This window comes from Mus pahari, unplaced genomic scaffold, assembly GCF_900095145.1.
Source record: "Mus pahari unplaced genomic scaffold, PAHARI_EIJ_v1.1 scaffold_11479_1, whole genome shotgun sequence".
Lineage (NCBI taxonomy): Eukaryota > Metazoa > Chordata > Mammalia > Rodentia > Muridae > Mus > Mus pahari.
The window spans coordinates 1-12,284 of NW_018393646.1; the positions used below are offsets into that span (position 1 = coordinate 1).

At 41.8% G+C, this 12,284-nt stretch overlaps 1 pseudogene; it reads left to right on the top strand.

The window, feature by feature from the left end:
• Window positions 1–405: 405 nt before the first annotated feature.
• LOC110315651 lies at window positions 406–2,796 on the top strand (annotated as a pseudogene).
• Window positions 2,797–12,284: the final 9,488 nt, after the last annotated feature.

A 12,284-nucleotide genomic window follows, 5' to 3' on the forward strand; every position in this document is an offset into this window, starting at 1 on the left:
AAGGAAGGAAGGAAAGAAAGAAGGAAAGAAAGAAGGAAAGAAAGAAAGAAAGAAAGAAAGAAAGAAAGAAAGAAAGAAAGAAAGAAAGAAAGAAAGGAAAAAGGAAGGAAAAAGGACTAGGCTGGTTCTCTGTAGTTAGGAAGGTGATAGAAACTCTTATATGGCATGAGTAGACATCATTTCTTCAATTTGACATGGTTTTGAAACTTTATTCCAAGTAAGATCCAAGCAAAAGACACTGGAGCTAGGGAAATGCANTCCAAAGAGATGAGATTTCTAAGCTGCTTTGCAGAAACCACACCCACTCGGGAGAGGCTTGTCTGCGATTGGCTGTTCTGTGAAGACTGTAGGCTTGGTCATAAGACTGGAGAATAAAAGGCTGAGCATTTGTTCTCACTTGCACAGATTCTCTGGAGGGAAAGGCTGCCTTCTGCTCCCTTAGAAGACTCCAGCAAGTTATCTGAAGAGGCCTTTGGAGACATGTTGGTTGCTACCTCCTTCCCAGGTGAGTCTCACTGTAAGGTCTTTACATCTTGTGTGTCCCCCAGCAGCCTTGTTATTTCTGGCTGCCCAAGACCTGCATAAGGAAGAATGGAGGGTGCAGACTTTTGTTGACAAAGGGGCTGCTCTGCCCTTCTAAGAAGTTGAGTCTCATCATAAGGCCTTTGCAGCTTGCATGTGTAGTGCCAGGAAAGAGCAGTCATCCCCCAAACCAGACAGGAACTGATGAGATGCAATCACTGTGAGGCCTTTTTATTCCAGCTAGCTAGGGCACCACTGTGAGCCACTGTCTAGCAGGAAGGCTTTGGGGATAGTGAGCCTCCGATATCTCTCAGGGTAAGCATTTATAGTAAGCAGCAAGCAGAGAGGTGTGGGTGAGTGTGCAAGGATCTAATCGGCTAGTTTTTGTGGCCTGTAACATAATGGTGGGTGCTGGGAGTCATGGGCTGAATGTCTGCTTCCCTCTGCATGGATGGTTGTTAGGGAGGGGGTTGGTTTTGAACCTGGGGGTGCAGAACTGTTAGAGTAATAACCTGGAAACACTGGTCTTGTTAGGGGTGTAACCTAGAGACTAGATTTATGTTCATGTTTGGTTTAGGATGGGGTGTATATGAGTGTTTTCTTTTTTGGAGGGGTTGAAGGGGGTAACTTGTATAGATTTTAGGTATTGTCCTGTTAGTTTTCCTGAGGTGAAAGTTAGGTCAGGTTTTCTAGAATGCAGTCTGAAGTTAAAGGATTTGGCCACTGGAATGCCCTAAAGTCTTTTCGTGTTCTTATCCCGGAGCAGATGCAGCCCTGTCATCTCCTGGTGCCCCAGAGTTGTATCAGGATGAAGATCAGGTGGTGGAGGAGCTGGCTGCCAATGGCAAGCACAGTCTGACTTGGGAGAGTCCCCAAGGACCAGGATGTGGGCTCCAGAACACAGGCAACAGCTGCTACCTGAACGCAGCCCTGCAGTGTTTGACACACACACCACCTCTCGCTGACTACATGCTGTCCCAGGAACACACTCAGACCTGTTGTTCCCCAGAAGGCTGTAAGATGTGTGCTATGGAAGCCCATGTGACCCAGAGTCTCCTGCACTCCCACTCGGGGGATGTCATGAAGCCCTCTCCGATTTTGACCTCTGCCTTCCACAAGGACAAGCAAGAAGATGCCCATGAGTTTCTCATGTTCACCTTGAAAACCATGCATGAATCCTGCCTTCAAGGACCCGGCCAATCAGAAGAGGAATCCCCCTCTGAGTACAGCTCCCAGATTCATGACATATTTGGAGGCTGGTGGAGGTCTCAGATCAAGTGTCTCCACTGCCAGGGCACCTCAGATTCCTATGATCCCTTCCTGGACGTACCACTGGATATCAGCTCAGCTCAGAGTGTGAAGCAAGCCTTAGGTGATATAGAGAAGGCAGAAGAGCTGTGTGGGGAGAACGCCTACTACTGTGGTAGGTGTAGAGAGAAGATGCCAGCTTCCAAGACCCTGAAGGTTTATAGTGCCCCAAAGGTACTCCTGCTTGTGTTAAAGCGCTTCTCGGGCTTGGGTAACAAGTTGGACAGAAAAGTAAGCTACCCAGAGATCCTTGACCTGAAGCCATACCTGTCCCAGCCTACTGATGAACCTTTGCCTTATGCCCTCAATGCTGTCCTGGTCCATAATGGTGCGACTTGTCACAGTGGACATTACTTCTGTTGTGTCAACGTCGGCCATGGGAAGTGGTACAAGATGGATGATACTAAGGTCACCAGGTGCGATGTGACTTCCGTCCTGAATGAGAATGCCTATGTGCTCTTCTATGTGCAGCAGACCGACCCCAAACAGGTCAGTATCGACATGCCAGAGGGCAGAGAACATGAGGTTCTTGACTCCGAATACCAGCTGAAGAAATCCCCAGAAAAAAAAGCATAAGAAGAAAAGTTCTTGCAAGGAAGATGCAGGAGAACCCTGCAGAATCAGGGAGAAGAGACCAAAGAACCAAAAGAAATTAAAGAAATCTCCTTAGGGTAAGGGAAATTGCCTCAGGAACAGAACCACTAGAAAGCTGGGCAGAACCCCAGGAATACGGAACGTGAACTTGATCTGCCCACTGATGTAACTGTGATTCACCAACCCAGATCCACCTCAAGCTGGGGCAGCGATGCTCCAGAGAAGGAGAATCAACCCTGGCACAATGCTGACAGGTTCTTCATCTCTCAGGGCCCCATGAACACTGGGCAGCTCTCTAGTCAGGGAGGGAGGGGAAGATCAAAGGTGAAGAACAAGAACAAGCAAGGCCAGAGGCTTCTGTTTGCTTGCTAGTGCTCACCCACCCACTCACACTGGCTCCTGTGGACACACTGTCTGTCCCAGGCAGGGACAATGCCTCACCCTTCACATGGTGTCCACCTTTCCTCTGGGCCTTTGCCTGTCTTTGCTGACTGACTGAGAATGATCGTTTGGATTTGGAAAAAATTGCTGAGGATGTTGGTACAGGTTAAAGACAAGAAAGCTGGAAACCTGAGGGAGGTCTGCCTACCCTCTCCTGCAGCTCCTGGAATCTGAGCAGTGTAGACACTAAATCCCTACCCTGGAGCTCTTGATGTTTGGAGTTTTCGCTCAGTCAACAAGTTGCTTTGCAACTGCCCTTTCTATCCTCTTTCCCAGAAAATGTGTAGTACACACTGTAGAGATAGATGTTCTTGTTCTTTGTCTGTGATCAACAGTTCTTTGACCTAATAAACTCTGTTACATCACAGTCATTGTCTGCTTGCTTATTCTTTTTTCTTTTGTTTTATTATGTTATGTTTTGTTTTTATCATGAATGTAAATCAGTATGGTATACTCTTGGAAGAGTGTACTGAACCTGGTTGTAACATTGGTCTCATAGGTGTAGACTGGAATCATCACTCACAGGTTTATAAAGTGAGGATTCTTTTCTCCCAGAGAGTTATCACCTATGCTGTCTGTGGTGTGAGGTCATGGGCACCACTGAACTCCTGATTTCTAGACTCAGGCTGTGAGGTTGAAAGAGAAAGGATGAGGGTCAGCACCTGTGTCGCATCAGATGTTCATCAAAGACAAATGGAAAAGGCAGAGGTGGGACTTGTAGTGTCTGTGACTGCCAAACTGCCTGGGCTCCATTCCTGTCTCTGCCTAAGACTCCATCAGCCTCAGAGTGCCTTCTGGTCACAGGGGCCCCAAGTCCTTCTTAAGCCTGTTATGAGGCTGGAAGAAGACAAATTTTGCTGTTGGGATGAAAAGGTTGCCTCCTGGTCGGAGAGGAAGCAGCACTCTGAAAGATATACAGAGTTGGTAATCAGTGCAATGAAAAATGCTTACTAAACACAACTTGATTACTGATTACACAAGCTTAGTATGGTGTCCTCAACATGTAGGTCTCAACCTCTCTGGGGATGAATGGCCCTTTCACAAGGGCTACACATCACATATCCTGCCTATCAGATTTCACCTGGCAAGTCAACAACAGTGGCAAAGTCACAGTATGAATGTAGCATGGGAAACAACGTTATACTTAGGGCTCACAACATGAAGAAGTGTACTGAATCTTCAGACGGCATCAGAGGAAGATTGTGAGGACCACTGTTCTAGGACAATGTAGGAGAGACTTTTAAGTGGAAAAATCCATTTCAAACACAACAAACATTACATAGCAGTGTTCAAAACATCCATATGGGTCATATGGAATCATTAGATATGATATGGGAAGAGGGCAAGTAGGTAGAATCCTATCCAATATAAGGGCATTTGGGTGGCTGTGTTTAAACCAGACCCATCATGAGAGGCCCCAATAGGAAGGTCACAGGCTTGGCTTTGTTCTCACACGGTGTGTATTGCTAGATGGTGGCAATCTGCAGAACTAGCCACAGACACCAGAACTATTTCATCATCTCCCACTTTCTTCACACCACACCTGATTAGTTTTTCCAAGTTTTCCGAAATGCTATGTGAATAATGATAAATTCTTTATACTTCTGATAAAATAAAATTTCAATATAATGATGTGATTAGTATTTCTCAGCCCACCCAAAGATCTTAGTAACTTGAACATTCCTCTAAAATTAACACCTTGTTCATTTGGGATTAGTATATTAGGCAGAAAGCAATTGGCATTCTGTATATATCTTGCCTTCAAGAACAGTCTGACAACTTAGACAACTCCTGACTAAAAGTAATGATGGAAATGAATTGTAGGTACATGGCAGAAGTAAAGGATTTAGAGCAAATGTGCCAGGCCTACATTTGTATCATTGTTATGCCCAACCATAAAAGCCAGAAGATAAATTTGAACTTATGTGGTAATATTATTAAAACTGTACTGTGAATTATGTTCATTCTGTTTCAAAAATGGAGAAAAACAAAATCAGGTTTCAGTGCTTCATAAGGATATACAACACTTACCAAGACAAATTTTGTTTCAGATGTAGTTTATTTTATGTGTGTTTATTGTGTGAAGTATGTGTGTGTTTTGTTTGTGAGTTGTGTTTGTCTGTGTGTGTATGTTTGTGTATGTGTATTTGATTCAGGTAGGTAATGGCAGCCAACTGAGTGACCATGAGCTGAAGCCATCAAAGGATGAGACAAAGCTCAATGCCAATTTGGACCATTTTGTGCCAGGAAAAGTTGGTGACCCTCCCCCCCCCAAAAGACCACCTAAGAACGATTCCCATGCAATTGCATTGGGGTGGCATTATTCAATAGAGTTTTATAGAGACAAGAGATGGGTATCTATTATTGCAAACATCTGATTGGGAAGCCATTATGGCCTTTAATATAGTTGTCTCTTGTTGGGAGCCAAACCATAAACTTAAGTTCTGTTCTTTGTTGTTTCTTTGTTGTTGTTGTTGTTGTTCTTTGTTTTGTTTTTTTGGTTTGTTTGTTTGTTTATTGGTGGTTGTTAGGAAGTGAAGTGCCAGGAGCAGGATTGTTACCTGGGAGGTGCAGATTTGTTGGGAAATCACCTGGAACTGGTGTTACACCTGGGTATTTGGGGGAGGTAACCTGNTGGAAACTAGTGCTTGACACAGGTCTTATTGGGGGAGTGGGTAACCTGGAAACTGGTGATAGGTACTGGTCTGTTACTGTTAACTGGTGTCCAACCTTAGGTCAGGCTCTTTAAGACAGTCCTCTAAGAAATCAAAAGATCTGGACTCTCAAACAAAAATGACCCTTTTCTCAAAAATAAACAGAAATGTAGGATTTGCCTGGTATGGTCCACCTAAAAGTTAATCTTATTACTCCAGTGGGAGTGTGTCAGCATGATGGAATTAGCTGGGTGACGGAATCACCTGCAAAGTGGATACACAGTCAAGGGCTGATAAAAAAACCACTATAAAATGTCATTATAACTAATTCCAGAATTCTTTGTGGGTAGATTCCCAACAACATAATGCTTGGGACAAAGCCCGTACTGATAAAAACTAAAGAAACAGACTGTAGGTTCAAGGTCATTTTTTACCTCAATGTCAACTGCAGTCTACTCAGTAGATTAGATGACATCTTCCATCAAAAGACCTTGACTGGACAATAAGAAAGAGACTGTTTTGAAAAAGTGTAGCAATATTAGAAAGGAAAAATATAAAATATATGGTTCAATTACTACAGGGGCACTAGGAAGTGAAATGGAACTGAATCCTATCTTCTAGGAGATAACAGATTAATGTATTTGGGGGAAAGATCCTACCCAGTGAAATTTAGATCCTGGTATGATGGTTGTAGTGGCTATTCCTGGTTGTCAACTTGACTATATCTGGAATGAACTACAATCCAGAATTGGAAGGCTCAGCAGTGCCCCTAATCTGGAGGCTGGGAGAAAGAAGTTTCTGACCTGGATCTTGGTATGGAGATCTTGAGGCATAGTGGCAATGGATTCCAGAAGATTAAGACAGGGAGTTCTCTGAGTTCAAGATGTAAAGGTGTGTGCCACCACACCTTTAATCTGGGCTAAACCTTCAAAGGACAATTGAAGAAGGAAGGCTATCTCTCTCCTTCTCCTGCTTGCCTTGTGGAACTGAGCAACTGCTAGATACTTGGACTTCCATTAACAACTGCTATTGACCATTTTTGGGAGTTGGACTCCAGATTGTTACTCATCAATAAATTCCTTTACTATATAGAGACTGCCCATGAATTCTGTGACTCTAGAGTACCCTGACTAATACATAAGTTGGTACCAGAAGTGGGGTATTGTTGTGACCATGCTTTTATTTGAAAGAATGTGGATTTGGGGACTTTGGATTTAGAACTCACTAGAATGCTTTAAATGGGGCTTAATCAGTCATCCTAGTAGGAATATGGAAGACTTTGTTGCTGGGAGTAATTTGAACTGTGTTGACCTGGCTCAAGAGATTTCAAAGGAAAAGAATTTCAGAATGTGAAATAAAGACTGTTTTTGTGGTATTTTGGTGAAGAATGTGGCTACTTTTTGCCCTTGTCTGAAAAGTCTTCCTGAGGCTAAGGTGAAGAGACTCAGGTTAATTGCATTGACAAAGGAAGTTTCAAAAAAGCCCAGCAGAGACTTTGTTCTCTGGTTAAGTCTCATAAAGAGAAGTTTGAACAAGCATAGCAAGCTTAGAAAGGAAAAATGTAAAATTTTTGGTTTGAGTATTAAAGAGTTACTAGGAAGTGAAATGGAACTGAATTCTATGTTCTAGGAAATAGCAGATTAAGTTATTTGAGGGCAAGATCCTACCCAGCTAAATTTAGATCCAGGCATGGTTGTCTACACCTTTAATCCCAGGAGACAAAGCCAAACAGATCTCTGAGTTCATGACCAACCTGGGACAAAGCAGGTTTCAGTTTAAGCTTAACATAAGTAATGGTGGTACACGCATTTAATCTCAGCAGTACAAGACCAAGTCATGAAGATTTCTGAGTTCAAGGTCAACTTACAGAGTAAGTTCCAGGAAAGCCAAGCTTAGGCAGAGAGGGTGTTTAAAAACAGAAAGCTGGTGATAGAACAAGGGAGACCATGTTCCATTTCCTTCAAGCAGCAGAACTTGACAGCTTCAGTCATGTGGTTCTGGGTTTAGATTGAAAAGTAGAAGGGATTACTGGAATAATTGCTAGTTAGCTGTATCAAAGAAATTAGCCATGATTAAGAAGAGACCTAGTCGACCATCATTGAGAAGAGATGCCCCTTGGTCTTGCAAACTTTATAGGCCCAGTACAGGGGAACACCAGGGTCAAGAAGGGGCAGGGGTAGGATATAGGGGACTTTCAGGATAGCATTTGAAATGTTAATGAAGAAAATACCTAATACAATATTGGAAAAAGAAAAAAAAGAGACAGGGAGAGAGAGAGAGAGAGAGAGAGAGAGAGAGAGAGAGAGAGAGACCAGTATCACTGAGGTGAAATAATCTGGGAAGTGTTTTCTGAGAGCACAAAGAAACTGTGTTTCCGAGATAGCTAAGGTTGTAACTCTTGTTACAGTTGTACTTGGAAATGTGTAAAGGTCACCTAAATGGTACTGATTTTGAAGGCATGAAGGGGACCTTGAGAATAGCTGAGGCTTGACACAGTGAAAAGCCATGGATGGGCACTGGTGGAGCTTCAGGCTCAGTTCTTGACAGCCCAGGGCTGAAGGGGTCATTCAAAGGAATTGAGGTATGGCACTATGAAGAGAGCCTATGTGAAGCTATTGGTGAAGCCTAGTTGTAGTGGAAGACCCCGGTGGATTGGAGATGCCAGTACCATGGGGTGATCAGTACCAAGAATAGCAGTGGCAGTGGAGTGGATCAAGCTGAGCTTAGAGTGCTACANAGGGCAGAGCTGGCGAAGTGACTCAAACCTTTTAAAGGGGTTCTGAAAATCATGTGTGGATCCCAGACACTGAAACAAGAAGCTGTAACACTGAAGTTGCCTTGGAGACCCTAAGATGCTCAAGAAGCCAGAGCCACAGGCTATCTATCTGCTCAGGAAAGCTAACAGTGATCTTCTCACATATACTGTATATACCACACATGTTATGATACACTACATATGTGTCCCAGATACTACACATATAGACAGTCTAAATGTGTATATATAGATACATATAGAATGTCTAGAAAGGAGAGTAGGTACAGATGTAATGATTGACTTCAATTTACATTGTGTGTAAGAGAGAGATTAATAATATATTTAATGTTCAAAATATTTGGAAAAGAATCATCAGAAAAACAAAGTAAGCACATACATGAGAAGACAACCCCTTTAAAAGAGCATGCTTTGTAGCAATTAGATGAAGGAGATTTGAACAGAGGGATTTTCTCACTGTAGTCTTGTCTACATTTTTATTATAACTTGTACAGATATGCAAATATAATTTATACTAATTTTATCAATTTTCTGAAAGAAAAGAAAACATATACAATTTATCAACCACCCACAGCTAGCATGAGAGTTAAAAAGAAATGTGTCAAAGATTAGACAGTCGGGGTATCGCTCAATTCATACTATCAAAAACAAAAATTAGATGGCATGAAGAAAAAGTTCACATCATAAATAAAAGATTCATGATTAATCATATTAAAAGTATTTCAGGCACATCCTTCCTTGCATAGTGCCTTACTCTCAAAAGGAAAAATTATTCTAACGTCTAACAACATAGGTTAGTTTGCATGCTTCTGAATTTTATTCAGATGAAACCATATAATATATTTCATGTCTTTCGTTAATGATTACATTTGATTAAACCCAAACTATTTAATCAGTTTGTTTGATATTGACGAATACTGACATAACTGTCTCTAGAGAGTATAAGTCTTCTATGATTCACATCTCTTCAAAGTTCTTTTAGTTAGTATTTATATGAATTACAAATTAATATATAGCTTGGAAATTTGGGAGTAGAAAACAGAAAACATTGGAAATAACAATAAACTCCAAGTGATTTTGGAACAGAAAGCTAAGAAAATAAGCACAAATGTTCCAAAAGATAGGTCATATATTGACAGTTATCAATATTTTTGGAGCAGTCACTCCTAGTCATCTAACTAGTGTGCTGTAATGTTTGGAAAATTATAACTCAGGAGCAAACAACATGTCCATAAATATTGAAAGCAGTGAACATAGAGAGTTTAGGGAAAGAAAATTTGAGTTCATAACAGACTCTCTACTTACATGAACATGATTGCACTTGTTCAAAACAAGTATAAGAATCTCAGATATATGCACTTCTTACAGTCAGACACAGGATTTAAAGGTTTCCTGGACCTAAAGCAGGCTGAGGAAACTATGGCTTCTTAGAAGTGTCCATTAAATTTTATGAGAAGTATTTTCTATCCCTTTAAACAAGAACTGAATGACACTCTCTCGTATCTGCTTGGTCTTCACTCTATACACTATAGGATTCATGGTAGGAGGCATGACCAGAGACAGAGAATAATGGGTCACTAGAAAGACAACTTAAAAAGCCAACAGTTTCCTCACATTAGCATCTAGTCTAGTGGACTCTAGAGCTAACCGATTGAGAATAAAGATGATTCATATTGTAAATAATCCAACCGACATTCCCATAACAACATGCTCTTTTATTTTCTGTCTGAATCACAAATTCATAGAACCATAGATTGAAATTTCTTTCAGGTCATGTAATCAAGATAAGCTTTTGCAGGTAAAATAGATAATAAGAAAAGAATAAATATAATCATGGGAATGGTTATGGTTCCATGGGGAAGACCCTTAGATGGAATATTAATTTTAAATTTAGAATATCTTTTGGACCCACATAAAACCCAATAGATGTCTATATTGTAAATTTGATATTTATAAAATGTATTTGCCTTTCCTCCTACCCTTTATTTAGTTTTATATAGTTTTTTTCATAAATAAAGACTATATAGATTATATACAGGGACACTTTGAGAAGAAATTCAGATACCATAGCTATAGAATAGAAGCAGGTCCCTGAAAAAATTATATAATAAAACAATATCACTCTTTTCTTCCTATACTTGCCATAAGATAAATATTTTTCTCTCATGGCTTGTTGGTTCCTGTGTGCAGTTTTGCTGGAAAGGACCATACCTAGTGGCTGACCATCCCAACAGCCGTCAATGTAGATGGAATAGCTGCTTGGATGCATGCTTCCCACGTGAAGAGAGCCACACCCATTGAAGAAAAGGACAACATCCAGAACTGGGCAGTTAAGACAACTGAAAATCCTTTAAAGATAAAAATTGTCAAGAGAACTGAAAATGGGAATCCTTCCCCTGATAATGGTACTGTATTTTAGCTCTTTTCCCATATGCTCATTTAGTGACGGCCCTCACCAGCTGTGCAACTTAACCTGGATGGTGATAAATGGAGTAGGTGATACAGTGTAGAGTGTATCCAAGGTTACAATACCCTACCAATGGTGGCCACACTTATTCCCTGATCTCTGCCAACTAACCGCAGGTGCCTCAGGATAGGACCTAGAAGGGTACCCTGATCTTCCAAGAGTTCCCCAAACCTGTGAACCACCATGGAACAGCCAGGAGACAAGGAACTCGGACGGGGGTTGCTGCAATAGCTTTTGGAGAAGGTTGCTCCGGGCACAGGAATTCTATGTTTGCCCTGGTCTCATTGGGCAAGGTCCCTCAATTTGAAGTGTGGGAGTGCTAGTGAATATTATTGTAAGAGCTGGGGTTGTGAAACTACAGGCCAAGCCTCCTGGAAACATGCATCAAACTGGGACTACATTAAGGTAGCTGCTAATTATACACTCCTGGCCTGGTATCAAGTATCGGAGTTTGAATGGTTGTGGAGGTGATGTCATCTGCTTCGTATTTCTTTCACTAAGTCAGGAAAAAGGCTGAAAATTGGGTAAGAGGATATGACTGGGACCTCAGACTTTATCTTGATGGATATGACAATGGGCTGACATTTACCAACAAGCTTAAGATAGAAACCCCCTACATTCGAGTGGGTCCAAACTCAGCCCTAGGCCAGCCCCATCCACCCTCCACGGCCCTCCCCTCAGACCAGACCTAAGCTTGTTGTAAAGGCAGTTACACCAGCTATAGCTCCCTTGACATCACATGGGGGTCTAATGGCTACACCTACACAGCCTCTGTGATCAGACTTGAGTGCCAACACCCTTCTTGACATGTTAATTAATGCTTTTAGACTACTCAATGCCACAAACCCTAGAATAACTGAAAGGTGTTGGCTATGCTGTGATGTGGCACCTCCTTACTATAAAGGTATTACATATGTCAGTACACCTAACATTTCTTCTGAAGCCTCTCATTGTAGGTAGAAACAACAGCAAGTACACCTGACTCTCTCAGCTGTCACGTGTGAGGGCCCATGTGTAGGCCGGGTCCCACAGACTCACTAACACCTGTGTAATACAACATACTTTTAAAAAGAAAGTCAAACTGGGTACCTCCTTCCACCTTTAGATGGCTGGTGGGTTTGTGCCTCAGGTGTCACAACCTGTATAAGTATAGAAATTTTAAGAAGTAACCATAACTTTTGTGTTTTGGTTCAAATAGTGCCTAGACTTTTATATCACCCTTATGAAGATATACTAGATTATTGGGACCCTGATGATAAAGACTTGGTAAGACATAAGAGAGAACTAGGAATTACTCTTGCAGTCATCTTGGGACTGGGGTTAGGGGCTGTAAGGGCAGCAACAGGGACATTTGCTATTGCCCTACAACATCAGGTGTACAGAGAGCTGACAGTTGTCATCTATTTAGACATAGAAAGTATAGAAAATATATGACCTAGCACAAGGCAAGGCCTGGGCCAAGTAGTGGGAGTGGGTGGGTAGGGGAACAGAGGTGGGGGGAGGGGTATGGGAAACTTTCGGGATA